General features: G+C 40.9%; 2 long non-coding RNA genes across 3 annotated transcripts; one reads left to right on the forward strand and one right to left on the reverse strand.

Moving 5' to 3' along the window:
* Positions 1 to 6: 6 nt before the first annotated feature.
* Positions 7 to 2,307, forward strand: LOC108445591. Of its 2 annotated transcripts, none has more exons than XR_001860516.1 (2): positions 7 to 335; positions 1,104 to 2,307. It is a non-coding gene; the product is annotated as an uncharacterized LOC108445591 (long non-coding RNA). The 2 variants fall into 2 exon arrangements; XR_001860517.1 differs by having other exon boundaries at positions 1,900 to 2,307.
* Positions 2,308 to 3,861: 1,554 nt separating this feature from the next.
* Positions 3,862 to 24,923, reverse strand: LOC108445590. The gene is made up of 2 exons (XR_001860515.1): positions 21,184 to 24,923; positions 3,862 to 5,732 (listed from the first exon to the last, which is right to left on the reverse strand). It is a non-coding gene; the product is annotated as an uncharacterized LOC108445590 (long non-coding RNA).
* Positions 24,924 to 24,929: the final 6 nt, after the last annotated feature.

The raw sequence follows: 24,929 nt of genomic DNA on the forward strand, positions 1-24,929 counted from the left end.
TATTTAAGGTCTCGGAGCCCTCCTGTCCGTGGGCTCCTCTGCCGCTGTCCTGCAGGCCGGCGTCTCTGCAGAGCAGGTCCTGTCAGCCTCCAGGCTGCTGCTCCCCACATGGCATCTGCTGTGTTTCTCTAAGAGACTTCACCTCAAACCTTCTTGTCTTCTAAGTGATACTCAAGTGATACCGTGGGGCAGAACGAATTCTGTTAGATGAACAAAGCTCATAAATATTAAATTCTAATTAGACTCTATTTGCTGCATATTCTAGGCAAAATTGTGTGTTTTGAGCCTTCATCTCCTGCTTTCTATATCACTCAAGTAGCAGAGATTTTGGCATGGTAAGTCACAGAGGGAGGTGGAAAATCTGATGCAAAGTGAGATAATGTAGTTCTTCATTATTATGGCTCTTCTGTGCCCTGATAGAAAACTTTAGAACATGGAAGGTGCTGACAGCAGATAAGTCACCTAGTTCCTGCTCTGCTTTAGGTATAAAGCCTGGGGAAAGTGGAAGAAGAGAATGCACACCCTGGTTTTTAGGCTCAGATTGCAGCTCATCCTTCCTGCTAATGCAGTGCACTGGAGGAAGTGTGGCAAACCTGGGCTGAGTTCTGCAACTTATTTAATATGACTCAGTGCACAAGATTATGAGCGCTAAGAGTGCTCAGCCTTTGGGACAGATTCTGAGGAATTAAGAGATTCTTCATCCTATATTGTGTGGCAATTAGCCCTGATTTAGGCAATGCCGTACCTCATACAAAATCCACAGGGCATAGTTTTGCTCTGGATTGTTATCAGGATGTGGGATTTTCCCTGTTTTCTCCAGCAGCAGGGCCAGGAGTTCATGGCTCTGCAGGGTGAGATTTGAGAGGGCCCAACTCTGTCCCTTGCTAAGAGACTTGTCCTGTCTCCCCGTCTCCCCTCCACCCCTGTTTCTGGGGATGTATGCTGTAGTCAGAGGCAAGTGCTGTGACTCTGGCTGCAGTGTGAAGGTGATGTGTCTATAAGAAATGCAAGGCAAGCTAAATGGACTTCCACTGCTTGCTGATGCACAATGAAAAGATTCCCTTCCTGCCTTGCCCTCTGCAGCAATGTATGTTGCTTTCCAGTGCCAGGTACATACCACAGCATCAGATGTGGCAAGTTGCTGTTTGCACGTGTGCCATGCGGTGAGTGAGCAGCATTCCCCCTGTTCCAGCAGCCTCCCTGGAGGACAGAAGGCTGCTTAAAAGGTCAGCTGGGTACCTGTGCATCACAGGCGTGAAAAGCTGCCCTCTTTACGCCCTGAGGCAACAACCTGCTTTCACTTTGTGAAGCCGAGCAGAAAAGCTGGGGTCCAACAGTGGCAGGTATCCCTGAGCACAAGACTAAGGCAGCATGAGGGTATAAGAAATCCAGTTTACTTCTCAACAGGAGTAGATGAGGTTTGGGTGGGAAAGTAATGAGAATGCTAAACGTTTGCTGCTAACATTTACTAAAATGACAGCAAATCTCATCTGTATTAATGTTCAGCTTCTGAGACCCAATGGATCTTACTTTGTTAAAGAAGGTAGGAAGCCTAGAAGTATCTCTTTAATCTGCAACTGGAAAGTACAATTTTGAAATCGTTTCTCTCAGGAATGAAATAATCAGAGTGATAACTGATGTTAAACCTATTCTGAATGTTATTTAAAGGATTTCTCAGATGGAAACAAAAGTTGATAGGATGGTGTCAGGTTCACATGGACATCAGCTTTACTTATGCAGTTGTCCACACGAGGAAGAGAGGTTGATCAGCATGTATTTTCTGGTTTTATGGTTGTTTAGGAATCATCAAAAGTCATTCATTATGTGATTTTTAAATACTTCCATTTGCTCTTTGTTTCAACAAAAGGCTGTTGGAACTGTATCCATGTTATTTTACAGGCACGGCTCTATGCATGAGGACTTCACCCCAAAGGGTATCCAGTGTCCTGCATCTTCAGCATTGAGGAGAAAAGAACTGTCTTTCCCCTTCTACTGCTGAACTGTTCCTCTTGCCACATTTTTGATCTCCCTTGGTCAATCTGTGCCTGATACCATGTATACATACATCTTATTGTTCTCCACACTGTAATGCTGTTCTCTTTTTTCCAAATGTTGTTACATTTCCTTTCTCCTTCCTATATTTTTCATTTCTCTTTCGCATTTGTATAATGCGTCTGCTGTCTCTGTTGTTTTTCACTTCTAATTTAATACCACCAGTGAATTTGTGTGTCTCTGCAGATCATTAAAAAGAGGCTATGTGGGACTGCTTGTGAAAGAAAACACTGCATTCCCAAGATAGGTTACAAACTTGTGTGTGTCAGTACTCTGTTTTGGAACTTTTAGTTTTGTTTAGTTCTTTAACAGATGCAAAGTGATCTCTGCATCTAGTGTTTGCCACTTCAGTGTGAGAATACAAGGAACAAATTCAAGTGTTGCAGGACTTGAAAGGACCTGTGTAGCCCTAGGAAAATGGCCGTTCCCCATGTAAGCAAAGCTAAAAATCAGATTAACAAAATCCCTGTCCAGCCACAAAACTAGTCGGTCCCCAGCCTATGGGCAGTTTAGGGGAGTCCTTTCCTCCTTCCCACCCGCTGTAAAGTTGGTTTAAACCCACCACTGTGATCAGTGGCTGGTGAGCTGGCAGAAATGGATATGTGCCTGAAATACCACCACTTAGTGAAAGGCTAAGCTGGCACACCTGTGGTGTAAGGTGGGAGGAGTTCTGCTCCTCTGAGAAGCCAGGAGTCATGTGATTGCTTTAATCCAGCACAAATCTCTGTCTCTGATGCAGCCAAAAGGAGCATTTGTTTTCTGTGGTGGGTGGCAGAGTTGGACGAGGGAGCAAATCCAGCTGCAAGCTACCGCGTTGCCTCATGAGGCAAACCTGAATGTTGGTATTGAGACAAAGGAGGGAATTGTTGTGGCAAAGGGAAGATGGACTGACACAGACTGAGCAATGTCACCACATGGTCAGTGGACAGAGAGGCACCTGGGGCATGAGTCTCTGCCTGGTGCCTGGTTTGAGGATGCGGCTGTGCCTGTGAGGTCTGTACATGTCAGTTGATGCCCAGGGTAAATCCGTGCCCAGGTGTTAAAGCAGCATTGGATAGACCTATCCCTTCATTTTGCTTGTGCTCCCTGCTGGAGTGTTTCACTTGAACAGCTCACATTCTCAGCCCTTTTAGAGAGGGCAAGATGGGCTCATAGTTGAGCTCTGACTGGGTTAAAGGATGGCCTTGGACAGCGGCAGGATTTCTGAAAGCCCCGGTAGGCTGCATCTGCTGGCACAGACTCCCTGCTGCTCTTGGTCCTCCTTGGCTGCTGTGTAGGAGTCGGCCAGCATTGCCCGAGTGGTAGTTTTAACTCTTTGTTACCTAAAATTCGACAGTTTCAAAGCAATACAGCAGTAAATAAACCACTGGCCTCTTTGTACAGTCACATTCCTCATGTTGCCCCTGCTACCAGTGTTAATAATGTTGTGCACAATTTCCTAAGCACAGACTGGGAGCTTGGAAGTGAGGTGTGCCTCAAGGGGCTGGTAGCAGCAGGGGAGTGCTTGAGGCTGGATAATACCCACTGGCACTGCATGAACTTGCTGTCAGGGAACTGTTCAGGTAGTGCTAAGCACTGGTCAATGGCAGAACTGTAAATGAAGCAAATAGCTTGGTCCTGATTACATTTTCTGGAGGGGATGATGCAGAAGAAAATTGAATTAAAAATTAACTTTGAAATGAGCTGAAAGCTTTTTACCAACCCTGCAGAACTTTGAAATATCTGACATTAATAAAATAACCTATTTGAAGCAATAGTAAACTGCCATCTGCTGGTAAAAAAGTAATGCGCATAATGAACATGCAGACATAGGAAGTGATAATTCTTTTGTATTTGACGTGTTACAGTCAAATATGTACATGACATGGAAGCTGCATATATTTATTTAACGGGTGGTTTTCATCTCTATTTGCATTTTCATATAGAATATGCTAAACAGATGCCTATAATATAACTAACTTTAACGACAAGCACAGAAAACAAGACAATAAGAATAAAGAATGAGGACTAATAAAAGCATATGAGCGATCAGGATGATGACAGGCTCCAAATGTGTCCTATTTACATTGCTAATAATGAATCACAAGCACTTCCTTTTATTGTTTCCCCCCATCTTAGACCCTCCTGTATGACCAGAATTGTAGCACTGAGAAACATTTCCTGGCATCTTCATTTTGATTTGTGTGTGTGTGGCTCCTTACACAAGCCTGTGAATAGGAACTGGGTCTTTAATTGTTCCTGATTTAAGTAGGTCATCTTTGCCAATACACAAATCTCTTGTCTTCTTGTAAGCCAGGTCGGCTGTTGAAAAGGATATGGAAAATACTTACTACACAAATATGACCAGAGAAGATGACCTCACAAAGGACCACTCCCAAATTATATGGCATTACAGAACCAGTTTCCATAAATCACCAGTATGATGAGTACACTGCAGGGGAGAGACTATCAGATTTCATGTTTGTCTAGTGTGTACCAAGTGGGTGTGCTGAGCATGACTGGGTCCCTAAGGTGCTGCTGCACTATATATAGTGGTGTTAGCGTGAATTACCTCCAGTGCAAACACCAGGCCACTTGCCCTTTTCATATGCATGCAGTTTTCTTTTATGATTGTGGTTATTCCAAACACAGCCTATTGTTTTAGCAAACTGGTCTTCTCATAGGAAATGTTTTAAATGGGCAAAGAAAAAATAGGTCAGTTCTTCCTTTGAAATCAGAGAGAAGTGTGTATTTGTAATATTTCCCAGGGTTATTTTCTTGGAACAGGTTTGGCAGGTATGAGAGGAAGTTAAAGATTTATTTTTGGTGCTATGTACCAGATGTCATACCTGCTCTTCTGACACAGTTGCTTTTATCTCCAGCAGTACCTGCTCTAGTAGCAATGAAAAAGTGACTTGAATCCCATTTAAAGCATGTAGTATGCACTGTTCTCATGCCACTAAAGGAAAGGGAAGGCTTGTTTGGAAGACTCCAGGCATTGTCTTTATGCGTCATCATAAAGCAAACATGTTTGCATCCCTCTCAGCAGTGTTTTTACCTCTTTGAAGATGTGGTGAATTAATGTGCCCAACTCCAGGGCTTATGACCCCGGCAGACACTGAAGGGCTACAAAGATGTCCAGTTTGAAGTGCCGTTATATTTATGGGATCTCCACATTTATGGCTCATTTTGTAGCATCCAGGTGGTTCTTTGTAAAGGACCGTTTCTGAGGAATTTGTGGTGCTGTGCACATTCCACTCATATTGGTCTTAATCAAATGCTGTTCAGTGTCTCACCTGAAAAGAAGAGCCCTGCTTGGTGACAGAGTAACATTAATACTGTAGGGCCAAATCCTCAGCTCAGGAGAACGTCACAGCTTTTTTTGACTTAATCTCTGGAGGATCTAGCCTGTGGTGCATGGTCACAGAGGCAAGACACCCTGCTCTGAGTCCTGTTTACTGAAATGCTCCAGTAGTAACACAACATGATCAGATGGAAACAGAGCCGGGGGAACAGTGGTGCCCATGGATACCTCTTAACAGGTGGGAGCTGAAGTACGCAGTTACCATCAAAGACACCGCTGTCCTCTGCTGTGCTCTGCAGTCTCCCTGCCAGCAGGACTCTGCCTTCCAGCCGAAGAGTGACTGATGGTTGAAATAACAGTCCCAGTTTATTTCAGGTATGCCACTGACCCACATGACCTATAGGAAGGATAAGGTAAAGGCAATCAAAGCAGCACACTCCTGTAGCCTCTAAGGGCTATAAAAATGGAAACATGGGAAACAGGCTCATAGATATATGAAATGAGGATGAGGGTTCACTGTTACCTGCTACAGGCTAAATCAGGAGTTCAGTGAGACTGAGATTTGACCCAGCAAGAGAAAGGAGATAAGTAAGAAATGATCAAAAAGATAAAGCTGGTATTTCCTTCATGTTATGCTAGAATCACTCTGTTCAAAAAGTCTCCCAAACCATGGAGAGCTGGGGCGGGCAGGGGTGAAGAGGTGAGTTATGATGATGGAAGGGTACTGTCATTACGTATATTGGAGCAGTTCAAGTCTGTTTAACTGTTTAGTGCCATATCCCATTTGTCTTTTCTGAGCTTACTTTGCAGTGAAATGGGGGAAACTGTACTGACAGCACAGCTGGTTGTTTGGCTGTTTCTTTTCTCTGTGTTTCCAGAAAATTAAGCCCTGTGTCCTGCCTATGCTATGCTCAAGGTTTGGCAAAGGGCTTTTAATGGGTTTGCCATCCTTTTGGCCAACACTTAATCCTGTTTCCTTTTAGTACTATGCCTTCTGTACCAAAATGCAGTGGTCAGACTGAGCAACAATGAAGCTACTAGTGATTTACCAAGGAGCAGGAAAACCCTTATCCAGGGGGCAGTTTCTAGCAAAGTGTAGTTCTCAAGATGAATTGAGGTCCTTGTCTTTGCAAGGATTACTGCATGGTAGGTGCAGAAATGATACCTAGCAGTTAAGTGCTGTTCAGAAAGCAATAAAGCACTCACTTTAAAAATCAAGAAGCATGAAATAGATACTATTTCACTGGGACAGGAAGGGGGGAACACTAGGAGAATCATGAAATGGCTGCATATTGTTAATTTCTGTGAATATAGTGACATTTGGAGACCTCTGGTATTTATTTGAAATAATCAATGAAATAAGACTCGTGCTATATGCTTGTCAAAGCCCAGCATAGGGATCAGCTAACATATTTATCAGTCAGGCAAGGTACGTGGAGATGCTCTGCTTGCACATTGTCTGCTGGTTGGAATTGGACCCATGAAGAAGCCAGGTGATTAACCTGCAGGGGTTTATTTTTTCTGAACTGTTAATGCCCTCTGTTTCAGAGCAACAGCCCATGACTCATTAAGCAGGGAAGATTTGATTGAATGTGTGAAGGGTAGAAAAATTAAGTATTGGAGCAAGTTTGTCCTGTGCTGGGGCAGAACCAGTACTTCCTGAAAAGCAGTGGTACTGTTAGAAAAATCTGTATGTATTTGAGTGAATCAGGATAAAATCTAAAGCCACAACGCTTTTGTAAGGTAGTAGTGGACTCTTGGTACTAGCCCAAAAATGCACAGCTGCCACTTCAGCTGACCTGCTGTGAGAATCATGCTCTTCTTAAGTCTGTTGCTCCACGTGTTTGGTGATTACACCTCAATCTTGCTGTGCTTTTTCCACCCGTACTGTTGTGTACTCTGGCATCTAATGCTGTGAAAGCAAGTGGGGCTGCTTCCTCAACAGAAATGCAACAGGGGAATTGAATACTCAGTCTGAATTGCAATATTAGAATAATCTTAAGGGATTGTTTTGAGATTATTAGTCACCATTCATAGTCTGTGTTGTACATGTTTTTAAAATTAATTTCTGGCATTAATTGAAATATTTGAAAACATGTTGATTTAGGAAAAATACTTTTCTGACAGTATGGTGTTATGTGAGCATTCATTTATTAACCCTAGTAACTTTCTTGAGAAATAGGGAAGTATTTCAACATTGTTTGTACAGACTGGGATACCTAAGGCTCAGATGTATGGATTTAAATCTGCATATTCTACTGTTTGCTAACTAGCATTTGGCCCTGCTTACTTTCACACAAGTCGTTTCCTCACCTGAATTCCTGGTCATTGAGCAGCTGTGTCCTATGCAGCTCTCTAATTGCAGCCTGTGAACAAGTCTGTGCTGGGAGGGAGTTTAGTAGTGAGGATGGGTTATTGTGGAAAAGGGGCAAGGAAGATAAGTGAATGACTGTCTTGCTTCAGGCTCTAAGAAAGATGTACCAAGTTCCCATTTTAAACCTGGGAAACAGGGAAGGAGAGTGGCTGCACGGGAGGGAGCAGACTGAGGCTCTGTGTTTCCATTCCCAGACATTCAGATCAGACAAGAGAAGACAGTGAACCAATATTGGGAAGACAGACAAAATCATGGGCCCTCTAATAATTTATTGGCTCCAGGAACAGGAGAATGTTGTAAACTGTAATTACCACAGCCAACAAGGTCATTGGAAATAGGAGTGCCCAGTATAACAAAACAAAACCAGCCTCCCGGAAAGATTTCTCAGTCCTACAGTGTAACCTTTCCATGCTCAATGGGCTGTTCTAAATGTAACTGTTATATTATTAGATATTTACCAATGATCTGGACTTAAACTGTGCTGTGGAATGCAGTGACAGTGGGGAAGGATTGAGAATGCTTGTGAGAAGGTAGAGCAAGAATGTTTCAAGGGTTTATGAGCTTTGCTTTCTTCTGAACCTCCTTTGTTTTTTTCTTTATTTTTCTCTTATTTTTTGCTTTAAAGTTCTACTATAAACAATTAGAGTAAATTTAGCAATGATATTGCCTGTGGAGGCTAGGAAAGTAAGAACACATTCTACATCACTGCTTTCCTTTGTTTGTCTTTTTAATCTTGTTTATCTTTGATCAGCTGCAGATGAAATAACCAGCTAACTGATTTCCCATACAGGGCTGCCACTCATGCTGATGAAACTGTGCTGACATGTGAGTATGCTCTGTAGCAGTCTAGCTGTATCCATTTCTTATTCCAATACACTGACAGGTCATTCAGGGAGACTAAAAACTCTATTCTGAAGTGGAAAAGAAACTGCAATTTCAATTTTGTTTTGATTTGAAATTTTCCAGCTACCTATCAAGACCAAATCCTTGAACTGTTTACTTAGAGTAACTGAAATACCCCTATTTGAAATAGTGGATATGCAAGATTTAGCCATTAAAGAGTTGGGGTAAAATTAAAATCCCCTTCAATAATAACTAAAGTCGGAGAAAATCTTTCAAGAAAATTAAACACTTGATCAAAAAGAGAAAAGGGTTATTGTCGAGAGCATAAAGATTAAACAGGAGAGTTGTCTCAGAGAATAACCATCAACGATAAGTAGCAGGCAGTTAATAATATCCCCTCAGGGATCTTCTTTTACTCCTGTAGGTTTTTGGACAAATACAATATTACATCTCTTATAGTTAAAGTGTGAGGGAGCTTCGTGTCATTCCAGAGTAGCAATAAAACTTCAGTGGAATAAGGGCAACTGGAAAGATAGGGAAGGGGTGACTCAGAAGCCAGAAGAGCAGGAAATCAGTGACAGTTTTTCCACATAACTCTCCTTTTTGACCCACAGATTCTGAGATCTCAGTCTCCCTGACATGCCTATTTTTTCATATCCACAGCACTATGTTAGTGCTGAGATTCTATATGGTATTGGCCCTCAATATGGAAAAGAAGGAGAGACCAAGTAAACTAAGAGTGTGATTCCATGTTGTAATTAAGAGCTGGTTTAAAGTTTGATCATGCAAATGGTTGAATTGGCAGAATTAAAGGCATGGTGATCTGTAGCCAGGGGAAGGCACATAGGGTGGAAAGAATGGGGGCGAGAGGGTCTGGAGAACCTCTCAAGCCAGCTCTGCAGCTGGAGAAACTGTAACATGAAACTACTCCCTTGATCTCTCATTTTTCTTCCCTTATTCTCTCCGCCTGTGTAATTGCAATAATAAATCTTTTTGTTCCTTAACCATCTTGTGGCCATTGCAAACATTTAAGAATTAATGCAGTTCTCACACATCATGCACATGTTCTTCATGTCCCCTTGTGTCCCTCCATTTATTCATTTATCATGTACACACAAAACTCCCATAAAATATTAATCTGAAATACAAATCTCTCTTTGCATCCTGGGAGCATTTGCATATAGTAATGTTAACGAGAGTATTAATTCTGCATGCACAGTCTGTGGACTGCATACAGGGCCAAATCTCTCTTGGCAGCTGTGCTGAAATCAGTGACAAATTCAGAAAGATTATTTTCATATTAAAAATGCTGAGTGGAAAGTGACAGTTTCCTAGAACTGAAATGTTGTCCTTAAAAGTCAAACAAGAGTATTTGAAGTTTTCGATTTTTCCTTCTAAGAATTCCTTTGTAAAAGGAATTTTATACTGCTCTGTGTTTCTACCCAATGCTTCCTAATAAATCGGTACAGTCTAGAAATGAAACAATTTAATTATTTTAACATTGCTGTAATCCATGGGGAATCTGAACATTTCTTTTGCCTTTCTTCCTTGTTGGGAACATCAGGAGTAGCTACACTTCTTCCAGTTGGGGAAGGACATGCAGTGGCAGATGGACCAAAAATAATTCAATTAGGCTGGAGAGAGGATCATTTTCTCTGGGGTAACAGAGTGAAAACTGTCTGAGCAGGCATTTGATGAAATGGAAATACCAGGAGGATCTCCTGAGGTGGAAAAAATCTCTGCACCTCACTCCTGGCTGTAACCACAGGTGGGGTTGTCCTGCCTTTGATGGTGGTGAGAGCCCTAGTGCACCTTGGAGGCCACTGGAAGCCATGGCAGTGCCTCTGGGACAAGGATACATCTCTTGGCCTGGGTTTTACTCTGGAAGGAAGGAGGGAGGGAACAATCTTGTCTAAGCCTGATGGTCTGCCTTGGACCCTTCACCTTCCAAGGCAGGCTTAAGACAAAATTAGTACCAACAATGAAAGATGGGTTGTCTGCACCCAAATCCCACCAGACGCAGAAATAGTAGGACACTCTTACATGCACTCCTTGCCCAGGTTCAGTGCATCCCTGCAAGTAATTTTTTTCTCAGTGGTGGATTGTTAAAGGGTTGCATATCCCTCAGTGAAACTCATGTCTCTGAAGGTTTACAAAAGATTTTTAAAGGGAAAGGCAGCTGAAGTTGGACCTTTCTTTCTGCAGGGACAGTCTCTGATGAGAGGCAGTTGCCAAAGCAGATCAGATCCCTGCTGCCAGGAGCTGCACCCCTTGGGGGGAAAGCTGGAGCTCTCAGTGAGTCCCTGGCTGCGGTTTATGGATCTTGCAATGCTCTGTCTGCCTTGCAGAAATCAAAGCACTTATTCATGTTTCAGGAACAATGTATTTTCAGTTTGACTTTATTTCTATTCTGATATTCAAATTTTGATGTCTGTAGTTTGTGTAAACAGTAAGTGCCTTACTGTCTACAGGAACAATGCCATTGATCCCTCAACTCCTAACTGTAAAGCATTCATTTGGCTATACAGCTTTTAAAAGTATTATAAATGAAGCATGTGGGATAACCTCCACAGCTGGAGTTAAGCACTTCCATGTGCTTGCTGAATCAGGGACCAAGTTGTTAGGAAGATCTTTCGGGACTCACTAGAGATCCATAAGAAATTGTCTTGACTTAACCAAGCCATCATATTTCTCTTAATCACTAGTACATCATTGTCTTTTTTTTTTCACTTCCTTCTTATTCATGCTTAAATTAGACACATCTGTTGCCATTTTTCACATTGTTCTGTTATGTGAGTAACGATATCAAACTTTTTTTTTTCCCCTGCACTGTGAAGGAATAAATTAGTGTTAAGTTTTGTGAAGTGCTTTAAAACACTAAAGCAAAACATCTGTTTCAGCTGCAGGTCATTAAGATAAAAAACCCTAGTCTGTGTGCAGTACAAAACTGTCAAAAAATTTATCAGCTCAAGCACATTTCTTTACCTGTCTTTTGCTCTAGCAAGTGAAGATGGTGAAAGGACAGTAAATCTTCTTCAGGGATGGAGCAGTTAAAAGTGATCAGTGCAGTAATCCACAACAGTACATTGTAGTAATGAATCTCGGTCTGATCTGGAGATGCATGGAGGTTGCTGCAGACTTCAAGCTGAGAGTCTCCTTGACCTCCACATCTTCCAGCCAGGCACAACATTGTGTAGAGTTGCCTTATCTCCTGTAGATGTTTGTGTTACTGAACTTCAGCTAAGAATCCCTCCACCCGCCCCCAATCATTTAAGATTTGGAGTTTCAGGTGGCCAGAGTAAAGCTGAGCTGGCAAATCTACTTTACACATGAACTGTGACACTCTTTACATGCCAAAGCCCAAATGAAGATGTCTGTATTCCTTTGTTGATAATGATCTCCTTTATAAAGTATTATGAGATATAGAGATGAAAAGCCAACAGCTACCTGAAAGCTTGACTATTAATAAATGAAATAATTAATGTTAACAACGAGAGCATTCCCCGAATTCTATAGGAAATGTCAAACCTTGCAGGCAGGTCCTGGCAGGCAGGTGGTAACTTACTCCTACAAGAGGCAGGGTCCACCTGTGTTTCCCTCTGTCTTTAACTAAAAGGTCTAGATACTCCCTTAGTGTAAAGGAGGTGTTCAGTATCTGTTAGGAATGGGCTCCAAAACTGGATGCGACTTTTCTGGCATCTTAAGAGAAAGTTCTTACTTGTTCTTCCAACCTGCCAAAGCAGCAGCCAGTGCAGTGTTGAGCAGTTCTGTTCCACTGTGCTCACACTGTCCCTGGAGCAAATGAATGGGATTGTTTGGGGTCTTTAGCAGCCCTATGCACTTTTTGAAAGCAGCACTGTGGCTCCCCTTTCCTTTAAACCCTCAGTTTGTGAGACAGCAGAGTGTATACATATTGCTGCACTGAGCTGTTCACCTGCAGCTCTCCCCACCCCCAGCTTATGAGCATGATTTCCTTTTATGCACTGCTCTGTCACAGCTTGGCAAGTTTCCCAAGACAATCCATACCAGAAAGGAGAATATGGCTGCTGAGCGGCGTAGACAGGAGAAATGCCTTATGTAACAGATTCATTTAAATACTATGAAATGTTGAGACAGGCAAGACAACTGAAAGCAAAATGTAGCCCTTAATCTCTAGCATCAGTTCTGCTTGCCCTCACCATCATCAGCATCTAATAGTCACTGCCTGTCTCCATTCATGTCTCCATCTTTTTCAAGAAACTGCCTGCAGCAGAATGTACAAACAGCTTGGCAAGCGGTTTTAGGAGAAGGAGGTTTTTTTTGGTTTTTTTTTCTCCTAATTCTTCATGAGCCTCATGAGCATTTCCCCACTAATATGCCTGTGGCATCATTAGGTGTTTAATGAGAGTGAAGTTGCCTGAATATTATTGTTTTTATAGCTCATTTTGTTTTGACAACTCTTCAGTTCTGTGGTACTTTATAGTTTGCAGACTTCTCCTTCCTATATCTGACTTACAGAATTTGCAGAAATATTACCACAGAGGCATTGTCATAAAACCTGAAATAATAAATTGCCAACATTCAATACGTTTGAGTGCAGTATGTGTTCAACACCACAGCAGTTTAATGACATCAATAATTATTTTAGTGTATGTCTTTTGTAATACTGAAGCGCCAGGAATAGTCCAATAATGGCCATGTCTTGGAGAGCAATTCAATGCAATTCTGCACAAACAGTTATGTTTGGATTCTTTTAGCCATTCCCCATTCCCCAAAAGACCAGCTTAGACTCCAGTGGATCAGAGTCTTGTTCCTCACATCCAGAATCTGGATCATTGTAGGTTGTGCTTGGATGAAAAATGCTGGCATTGTATCTGCAGAAAATGAGGCTGCTGAAGTTGTAAGTATTGAACAGACCCATACAATGCCATTTTACCCTCTGCATTTTGTCTGCATGTTGATGGTACTGCATCCATTTCTTTACTTATTAAATTGAATGGATACAGGTTTTGTGTACAGACAAGACTATAATTCTTACTTAGGAAAATGCCATCTTTATTTACCATATCTTATGGGTGATCAGTGCTGAACTGTTTATTGAACAGCTGTGTCAATGCAAGAAAATCGGCTGTATTTTTAACATAGTAATTAATACCCATTAAGTTCTCACTTTTTTGTTATCTTCCAAGTAATTTTACCTGGCTTAGGCTGCTAGTACATGTTTTCTTACTGCCACAGTGGCAGAGCCTTTAAAACAACTAGCTGCTGTCATGAATTTAGCTTGCTGGCCTTCACTACAATGAGGGGAGTTACTGGGGAGGACAGTGAACGTACTCATGCTGCTTCCTTGTGCAATGTGTCCTGCCTGACAGTAAAGGGGAAGAAGCTGCACCTCTCTGCAGTCTCTGTTCTCCACTCCAGTGTGGCTGCACATATGTTTTGCTCTTGGAATTCCTGCTACAGGCCCCAGAGATCTGTGCCTGTGTTCCCAGCACAGGCAGTGGAGCTGCACAGCTCCGGGAGTAGATCATGTTAACAAAGCAGTAATTGTATACATAGCTACTGTTTCAAACATTTATATACTGGCTTCCAACGATTCTACTTTTATGTCTTTGTTTATATTTAATAGCAGTTACAGTGGTTAACTGGCTTTATTTTGGAAACCTTGACATTTCTCTTGCCAGTACTGGCGCTGTGAAGATCAGAAACAAAGATGTGCCTTTTTACTCTGTGTCTTCTGATAGGTTTTGTCATTTGGCAACTGTTGTTCTGTTAGACTTTGCAGAATTTGGACAGGATTCTGATCTCCTACAAAGTGACACACACACTTATTAGAATGCAGGAACAGGTTTGGGGCCTTTTTTCTGATTACACCCTGCTCAGTGCCATGCATGAGGAATTAGAGTCTGTCTGTAATTATGTGGCCAAACAGCTGCAGGAACTTCTAGTGAATGCTTTTAAATACTAGTAAAATAAAAATCAAAATAATATTCCCATGAAGCAGAATGTGAAGCACAGGTACTCCTGCAAGTTTCCCAGGCTTTGGAAGAGAATGATCAAATCTGGACCAGGCCAGTCTTCTTACACTTAAAGTCCCATTGAAGTAACATATAAAATAAGGAGAAATTCTGGGTTCTTCTACAAGCTCTTCCATTGTAGTTCCTTTTTCTATAGTCTCTTTTCAAACCCAGCCCAGTGTAGGAAAAAAAAAAAAAATTGTAATTTCTAAATTAAATGAAACTCAAGGCTTGAGCTTGTGGGGTCTTTTTGAGATCCCATGGTTAGGAGGCATTGTAATTTGAGATTGATACATACTACATTTTATATTAGGTTATTTTTCCTTTTAGGTGCACAGGTAATCACTCATGTGACATTGCCAGTGGAGTACTTCCCAAGCCATTTAATTTTCCTGCTCCTACTGGGAAGTGGGACTTGTTCAGTCATCCTCCCCTCCCTGCAAGTAAAATATCCTCATCCTGCTCAAAACAAAAGAACTGCCAGATGTGGGGAGGCTAACTAGTTTTGTCCTTCTGTCCAGTAGAGGTGCTCCTGTGCCACCATTAAGGCTCTACTGCCAGAGCATCATGTGCCCTCTGGGACACCCTGGGAGTGCTCCAGATAGGATGCTACAGGGAAATTGCTTGGAAACCTTCTCAGTTCCCTCCCCCCATACACAGAATCTGAACCATTTTTAGTGCTCAGTGCCTTTCCCAGAAGCACCCCCGTACCTGTCCAACAGAGCCATGTGGCTAAATCTTTAGACTACAGCTCTGCACCTGTGTGCCACACCTGCCCACACCTGTTCAGCACCAGCTGGCCATGCAGCCCTCTGGTTAACAGTGATGTGCTCTTCATCACCCCCAGTCCAGCCCCCTCCACCTGGCCCTGAGCTGCTGTCTGCATACACTTTGGCCTTCTCACAGTCTTCCACATTTGGGAAGCCACAGCTACGAGCCAAGCCTTTTCTGCATCTCTTAACCCAGAGGAGGATCAGCTACCTTCCTTCCCAGAAGGTAGCTCTATATTGTTTGCAAAGCAAAAGGAGAGAGTGCTACAGATTTTGTTTCTGAAGTGAAGGCCTGAGTGGGTCATCTCAGAATGGACTGTGGGACCACAGAGGTGCTGACCATCCCAGGGAAGAGATCAACAGGCTGCTGCAGCAGGATCAGAAGGCTGGTGATGGATGAGGCTTTGTACATAAAGGTAGGGGTGTGTAGGTTGTGGGTTGTATGTGGTATGTGTGTACTGATGTCACATGATTTCTGGAAAGGACTCACATGGTGTCCTGCTGCTGCTATGGGACAGAGGTACCTAAGAGATCTGGAGACCTACCACAGCAGGTAGGGACAGCTCCTATGCACCTGTCATGATTTTCCTACCTTGATTCCCAACATCTCTGCATTCAGGAGCTCCCCCACTTGCCGTTGCTCCAGGCTGTACTTTATAATGACCCTTTTCAGCACAGGAGGTATAAAGAGGCCAAAGTTCACGTATGCCTGGGGTTAGAAATGGTGGCTCCCTGTCCTCAGTGTTCACCCTCATTTCCAGCCCGGGCCTCTTGTTAACACCCGGTATCAGCTCCCTGAACTACTGTGAAGCACTGTGATCTCCTGTTTCTGGGTCCTATGCAGCAAAAGCAGTATGTGCTCTCAGAGGGCGTTTTCAGCCTCTCTTGGTCTCAGCAGGCTGCAGAGCTGTTTGATCAACACAAGCTTTGACAGTCAGGCATCATTAATTTTCCACAACCTACTCCTTGAAACTCCTGAAAGGATGGGCTGTCACTGGTCCTTGTAGCCCTTGCTGGCCTGAACTGCCCTCTGCACTGTTCTGCTGCAGCACAGGAGGGCTGCATGCCTCGAGCCACTGCTCTCCTCCTTTGGGCCTGAGATTTAAATTCTGTCAGCTCTGTCAGGGAAAAAAAAAGGAATTCTCAATGTATAATTATTTCTTTTTAAAGGATGAGATAAACTGTAATGCATTAATGGTGGAAGTGATCATACACAATTCAGGCTTAGTGAGTACCCATTGTCTTAAATTAATCCTAATAAGCACTGTTTTCCCCAGCATGTGCCATTTTAACAGTCACTGTGGAGAGCTGTGCTTCCTAAAACTATCACAAATGAGATGACGCCCTCCTCTTTTGGAAAGCATAATTGATAAAATGTGACAAAACATGGTTATTGCTTATTCGTAAATGGGATACTTTAAAAAGTACTCTTACATTGATTGGGTTAAATGACTTGCTGATTAAGACATCTGCATGAAATATTAAACCGCCATTATCTGGCTCCTGTTAAAATTCAAAATCAGAATTCTCTTTTGTGCAGAGTAAGTAAAAACTTCTGAGCTGTTTTAGAGTAGAATATAAATGTGGTAAGTAAAAGCCAGAGGTATATTTGAATGACAATTCACACGTAACTTCTTAAGAAGAAGTTCTAACGTGCTTGGGATGGAATTAGAGAGACACATTTGACACACTAGTAGACAGATCTGAGTGCTTCCTGAGTGTTTAGATATAGCTTCTTCTGCTAAAATTTCCAAAATTATACTGCTCTGCTGACTACTTCTGCTTTTACAGATACCCCATTTTTACTCTATGAATTATCTGCACGACTGAACTAAAAATACACTTCCAAAGCTTTATCTGAGTCCATTTCCACACACTTTGTTGGAACCCAGAGCCAAGGGCTGTGAATCTGGGACAAATTTTAAAACTGAACATGACTGTTCTTCTAAGTTTCTTCACTCTTTCTTTTGTCTGAGAAGCCTCTACTCAGCATGCATTCCAGGATAACTATTTTACAGTTATTTTAAATATGTAGATTTTTGTTAGTAGGAAAATTAGTGTTAGAATATTTTTTCTTAGAGCCTGGTTGAAAGCTTATTAAAGTCTTTACAGTTATTTCAGTAAGCTTATAATGAGACTTTTTATGTTCATATGAGCTTCACACTAAAAACAGTAGTGGTATAATACAAGATCTGCCTGCAAATCCCAAACCTGACAGTATTTCCTGAATGAGATAATGGCAAATGAACTGCTGTTCAAAATAATTCACCTGAGAGTTTAAGTGGGATGTGATATGGAAATACTGGATGAACAAGAGAGAAGCAAAATTTTTAATACAGCTTTTGATCATTGCACTGAAGATACTTTTTGGCAGATGAGTGGTAATGGATGTGGTCAAACTGAGGAGCTAAGAGATGCTCTTCTTTCTTTGGCACAAAAAGGGATTGGCAGGGAGGTTGGAAACGAAAAAGTTACTGGGTAACAATGCTGTCATTATAATAACCCTAGGCTGTAACTTGGTCCTTTCTTTTTGTTAACATACCACGCCATACACTGATTCTGTACAGCCACAAAATTTAATAAATAATTTTTCACAATTGCATATTAAGTGTAAGACTGTGTAGAACTACCACAGTTTTATGCAGTTCTCCCCCCCCTCCATTTCAGGATTCAATTACAAAGATGTCTGTTTTTATGCCCTGAAGATATATACTTATCCATACACTACAATATAGTCTAAAAAAGCTTTTGTAGTTCTTTTTTAAGGTTTATCTCTGATGTTAGAAAACTCAGGTATATTCATAATTAATTGTCTTGATCAAAACCAAACTCCTTACAATTAAGAAACAAACAGAAGGTATGGCATATCAAACAGACTTTCTGCTGCTGTGATCTTACCTAAACACAAAATAAGATACCCCATAGTTCCACATTAATAGTAGTAAAATGGTTTTTTTGCTTTCTTTACTTCTTCTTTCAGTACGATTGTTATATTTTCCCGTACACAAACCTCTGGCACTTTACAAACAAATGATAATAAAGGTTTTTGTAATTGTTTGTGTCAAGCATAAGGACAAGAAGGCGTATGTCCATGCAACAGTAAGAGACATCAGAATTGCTGATGTAGCAATTGCCTACCAGGCAGAGGAGTAGGAAACTGCAGGGAAAATAAGGTGGTTTGAAATCATGCCTGGCAATGATTTGGACAACTGAGAGATGCTGTTCATTTTTCAAGTGTAGCTAAAACATACGGAACTTGCTTCTAAAGGCAAAGGCTTTTGGTGAAGATGTCTTCACTTGGATCTTTGTCCTGGCTTCCATCTGGCCAGATGACTTTGAAGTACAGGAGTGGTGGGGGTTGACTAGCAAAGCCTTTTCCTTTTTGGGAGTGTGTTGAAATGGTCTTTGTCTGAGGGAGGTGACTTCCTGTTGTGCCACCTTGTCCCTCACTGGACATAGAGAAGTCACAGCTTTGGAGCTGGAGTGTGCCTGAAAGGATCCTTGTCACTAATTCTCCACATTGATATTGCTCTGGTGTGCAATATGCTGCAGACATGGGTGTGACCCTGATGGTAGTCACAGAGGTGGATGTAGGAATGGGGTGACACGCCTTGAAGGAGACAGAACATGACACTCTCAGGTCTAGTGCAGTTTCCCTCTCGTCACTAACACTTTGCCAGCATAGTGCAGTCATGGCAAAGGTCCAGCATGTGGCCCATAGTGGTAGGAGCAGGATTCATTTGTACTGTGACCTCTGCAGGGGGATGTTAAGGCTACCAGTGTAACACCTGAAACAAGGATCTTGAAATTGTTATTTCTGTCTTCTCCCTGTGTATCATTTTGGCACTATAATGTGAACTGAATCATCAGTTAAGCAGAGCTATGACAATTTATACCTATTAGATTTAGGTCCTTTTCCATCATCTGTTGAAGGCCAGTTTACTGCCACTGCTTTCTTCCCCTCACACTAAATTATCATTAATCAACAGATTCAGGAAGAAACTTGTTATGGTTTCATTGCTCATAGCATATTTTCATATATTAATGCTTCCTGTGTGTGATGCAAATGGCAACTCTCCAAAGCAATACATTGTTTTTAAGAAGGTCAGTGTTCTAATAGATGGTGGTATTTTCCTACACTAATCTGCTTTCTTGTGATCTTTGAACTCTGTGAGACTTGAGCTCAGTAACTCAGACATGAGAAGAGAGATGGCAGATCCTCCTGAAGGGAACACAGATGTAGGCTTAGCTGTTGTCTTTTTAATGGAGGATGAATTAGAATAACACCAGATGAAATAAAATAAGCATAAGGACCAAGGTTAATTAAATACTATTGATAACTAATCCAGGATTTGTAATTGATAGTGTTTCCTGTGGTGGTACCTGTGGAACAGTTAAGAATGGAGCCTGGTGTGCCAGGCAGGCAGTGCTGCCCCAGCAGCTGCTCCCCTCTGACCAGTGGCAGATGACAGGAACACTCCATAGTGGTGAGACTGAGAACAGGAGACAACTGTGGGAAGCTGGGAACGAACTGCTGTCCTCCTGACAAAAGCTGTTTTGTAACTGCAAGCACAGGCCTTACCCTGTAATTGCAAGGGGAGCAGGTCTAAGCAACAGACATGGAAATTTTCCTACCATTGCCTATGGACAGAAGCTGAGCAGTGAGAAAACAGAGTGGCAGTTGTCTTTATTATGTAATCTGGGCAATCTTCTCCTAGCTGGGAGATCTCAAACACTTACAACACTAGGACAGTTCTAAAGGCGATCCACAGCCAAACAGTAATATTTCCCTAGGCATGCTGTCTAACACCCTTCTGTTGCAAAATATTTTATTTCAGGAGTAACCTTATCTTGGGATCACTGTTAAGAGAGATGTAGGTTTAATGGCTAATGGTTTTAATTTTACCTGTATGCTCTTACTGCTCTCATAATTTACTGACAATTCTAAAAGTTTAATTCCTATTGACAAAGATGCGTAGAATATCTTGATTTATAGCAGAGACTAAATTTATAAATAAAATACATTTTTTTTTCTGTCTGAAAAATAGACAAGACAGTCCTCTTTAATTAACATTGACAACTGTATTTCAAAAGAGCCTATGAAACAAGCAAGCCAGCAAAACAGGAATCAACAGCTCAAACCGCAAAAAAAAAAAATATTAGGAAAAGTCACTTTCCCCCTTTCAGTTTTTGCAATGTTGAGATAAATCAAACTGCTCCAGTTAATTCTTTTATTAGTTCTTCTAATATTTCAATTGAAATAATGTTGATTACTGTTTGTTGAAACAACCAGTACACTGAGTTCCTAAATTCATGGATATTTGTGAAATCAGCATTATGTCATTGTAAGAAAGGCCAAGAAACCAGAAACATCTCTCTAGGGTGAAAAGAAAAACTCTGTGGCAAGCTGAACAATGAAAAACAGATATCTTTCACATCATTCTTCTGTGTGTTTTTGTAGTTACAAGGGTCTAAGGGCAAAGACAAGACAAACTTAATACATAAAGGTAAGGGATTTTATTAGTACAACCATCTCACCTTAAAAAATTCCAACATTATATCTTAGGTACTCAAAAACTCTACTTTTTCAGTTTATGGTAGTGAATTTAATAAAAGCTGCTACTTTTCCCTATAGAGACCATTTTTGTCTGAAATTCAGACATCAAGAATCATTTCAATTTTGAAAATGTTATGGAAGACAAAATTTTCTACCAAGGGGTATGGTATAAAGATGAGATGGAAATAGTAAATGGAGAAGAAAAACGAACGGGCTAAACTAAATGTATCCATTACATGAGAGCATTTTGTAAACCATAGAGCCTTAAATTGTTCTAGAACTCAGAAGTATAGAGCTTAATATTTTACCTGTTGTTGTTTTGTTTGCTGTACACAGGATAAGCAGAATATGTGTCAACTGAATATGAAATTTTCAAAGAATGATGCATACAGTGGTGATATTTCCATGGTGAAGCTTTTTGCATAGAGTTAATGAAGTGCTTGGGGTCCTAGGGAATTAAAAGGTACTACATAAATGTAAGAAATTATCATTAAAAAGTTTTCCCTCCAGGCATTTGGGATTTTGCTATGTATTACAAGGAGGCATTTGCAGTCTTCTTTCATTCAAAATGCTTCAGCTTAGACCTGTTCCAGCTCTCCCTTGGCAGCTTCAGCTACAAAAACGTTTATATGAAGAAACAGTTTCTAAATTGGTTCCAGTTAATCATACTTTGCTGCTAACTTTAAAGAACCTGCCTTGGTTTAAGCTTTTTATAGCCATGTTGAAGACCAGGAGGAACTAGGTAGCATCATTCTCTCAAGAGGTTTTCAAGTGCTGTTTTTACCATTATTAGGCCTTGTCTGCATTAAAAAAAAAAAAATACAGGACGCAGCCAGAATTCCTGCAAACAAAAAGCCAGCTGTGCAGTATCTGGCTTGATTTTCAAGAATCCTATTGTGTGGTTCTTTACTGGCCATACATGTTCTTTTACTGACATTAGAATGCCTCACTGATTCTAAAGTTTCTACTTCATGCAGACATGCAATCTCAATTTTGTGTTATTTTGTGTCTATTTCTCAAGTCTTCTTAATCCATCATGCAACCTTTAAGATCATCTACTACTTTTCACATATTATAAATGGCAACAGAAGTGGAATTAGAAATCAAAAAAGACTTCTGACACCACTGGACATAATCTTTTACCACACTGCCATTTTAATGAAATACCGCATTTATGTGCTCTATTCATTCACACCAAATGTGGATTTTGCTTTTGATCCACAGATTATATGAATCATAAGCATTTTTAAGAGTCCACTAGTGCTAATGGAATTGGACCTTTTAGTTCAGGTATTAAGTTGAGAGATTAAAAAATTGCTAGGTATCTGTAAACTATTAATAAATTGTGGGATTTGGCAGCATTAGAACTGAAGTTCAGGTTTTCTTATGCTAAGCATTTTACTTATTCACAACTTGATGTGAAATATAATAAAACACTGCATCTTATTCTATAAGTTAATACTTTTATGGAAATCAGTGTTTTCCTTCAGCTACTAATTGCAGAATTGAAGCAAGAATTGCTGTTCCTTAAATCTTACCTTCTATGGGACAAATTTTATTTAAGTAAGTGTGATGACCTTAAAGTGATTGCGTGCAATAAAATACATGATTTTCAGCCAGAAGAATAGGGGTAGTATTAATATTTGCTTTTTCAAATTTTTATTGTTTGTATTTTGGTTAGCATGGAGCATATATGATGTAAGAATCTTAGAAGAAATCTCTGGATTGCACAAGATGATAATGTTTCTTGTGTTTAACAGCAGTGAAAAAACTGTCCTTACAAGCTCCAAAATAATTAGAACTCGATTTTATAAATGTATACTTTCAGAAAACAAGCTTAATTCTCAGAAGAATAATATTAGCACTCATTAGGGGACTGAATGCTTTGGGGTACTGTTAATGAAATTCATAGCCTTTTGCCTGTGGGCTATCAGTTTGAATTCAGTCTAACTCAGTGGAGATTGAAAATTGGCCTATTTAATGGCCTTTTAGTCATCTCTAATGAGTTGAGTTTGGTGGGTCTCAGTCCCACAACATAAACCGCTCACACTGCCTTATCCTAACTGGCAAGCTCCAGAGAAACCCCCACATTAAATGGATTTTGGGGAAAATTAGGCTCTGGTACCATGGAGAAAAAGCAAAGAAAAGCAAAAGCTGTGATAGACGATGGTTACATGAGCACTAACACATACATTATTTTTAAATGTGGAATTTATAGTGGTATATAAAGTTTATAAATTAGCAAATTAGCTGAGCATGTGACATATGTTGCCACACATCTATACTGATTGTAACATGACAAATACTCCCAAAGGGGATATCTACACCTGTGCATAAGATCACAACAACACATTAAATGTTTCAATGCCTCTGGGATTCACTTTTATCAGAAAAAAATAGGATCAGAACAGATATCTGGATAGTAACTGCAGCTACAGAAAATTATGCTGAAAACAATTATTACCTAGTGTGCCTCCATTACTTCACAGCAGTCAAATGCTTCTATATTTTTCTTATGGATATTTAACTTAATATTAAAAAACATACTAATAACATTTCCAGGATCCTGTAGAGAATATATGCCAATTTTATTTATCTGTATTGTAATAGAGCTGTTCCTAATGTCTAACTGAAATTTCTTTCAGTACCGTTTAAAATTGTTAAGTTTAGCCCTGCCTGCAGTGGACTTAGTGAACAATGGATTTTTCTGCCCATGATCTTTTATTTTCTAGACTAAAAAATCTCACACATTCCTATTTTCAGTTAGGGTCACATCTTTTAAAATGGTGGAATTCTCTGTCTGTCCGTCCCCCCTTCCCCCCCGTACTGTCTTCTACTGGAAGTTTTTGAAAGACATTTTTCTTGAAATGCAGAGGCCAAATCTAAACATACAGATGAGGCTTCACCAGTATTAGACAGGAGGAATTCTTCCTATGTCCTAGATACGACAGTTCTGTTTACGCATCTCTCTGTACTGCAGCTTTTTTCACAACAGTGTGACATTGTTGATGCATGTTCAGTTTGAGATTTACTCTGATCCCCAGCCCCTTTTCTGTAAACCTGGTGTTTATTCATCTGTTCCCAGTCTTGCAATTGTGCAATTGTTATTTTCCTGCTTAAATGTTGAAGTTGGCACTTGTATTTATTCAATTGCATCATATTTCTGCAACCACTTTTTCAGGAAGATTTTGAATTCTTTTCTTGTGCTGCAACATGCTTCCAGCTCTGCCAGTTTGGCATTGTTCGCAAATCTAATCCATGTAAATTGTATTCTGTCACTCTTATAATTAGACTTGGTATCAAACTCAGGACATACCCATCTCCAGGGAACCACATTTGCTCTGTCCTGCTATTCGTCACAGTGAAACGTTGCTGATGTAATTTTGCACCACTGCAGTCATTTCCTTATGTTATGTTTTTTGCTTGCTCAGTTAAGTTTTGAGATGGTGTCAAAAACCTTACTTAAGTCAAGGCGTAATAGATCGAGCACTACTCACATCCAAGGCCTGTTATCCTGTCACAGCTTCGGATGAGTTTGGCTTGATGTGATTTTTTTGACAAATCTGTGTTGGCTCTAATTTATCACTTCATTAGCTACCATGTACTTAAAAGATGTGTGATTATTTGCTTCAGTACTTTTCTGGGAATAGAGGCTGGAATGACTGACAGTGCTTGGCTCTACCTATTCCCCCCTTTTGAATTGTATGTGCCCCGTTTTTCCTCTTCCTCTCTCCTGACATCTGTTGTCTCCCTGAGCTCTCTGACCACCGCTCACACCTCTAACGTTGCCTTTATCAGCTTCTCACTCTAGTGTGAAATTCTCCGGGCCCAGCAAGTCTGAAGGGAAAAAATTAACTCACCTAAGCAGTCTTTACGCACTTACCATTCTCCCCTGACTCCGGGAGAATTCCCTCTCTGAGCCGGGGTTTGCCTCAGCAGCATTAATATGAGGGAAGAATGGCACCGAACTTTTTGTCACCTCGTGGCTTCCCGCCCCCCGGGCCGTGCCCGCTGCGCTCAGGTTCCCCGCGCCCCCCCGGCCCGTCCGCAGCGG

This window comes from Corvus brachyrhynchos, unplaced genomic scaffold (assembly GCF_000691975.1).
Source record: "Corvus brachyrhynchos isolate BGI_N302 unplaced genomic scaffold, ASM69197v1 scaffold101, whole genome shotgun sequence".
NCBI lineage: Eukaryota > Metazoa > Chordata > Aves > Passeriformes > Corvidae > Corvus > Corvus brachyrhynchos.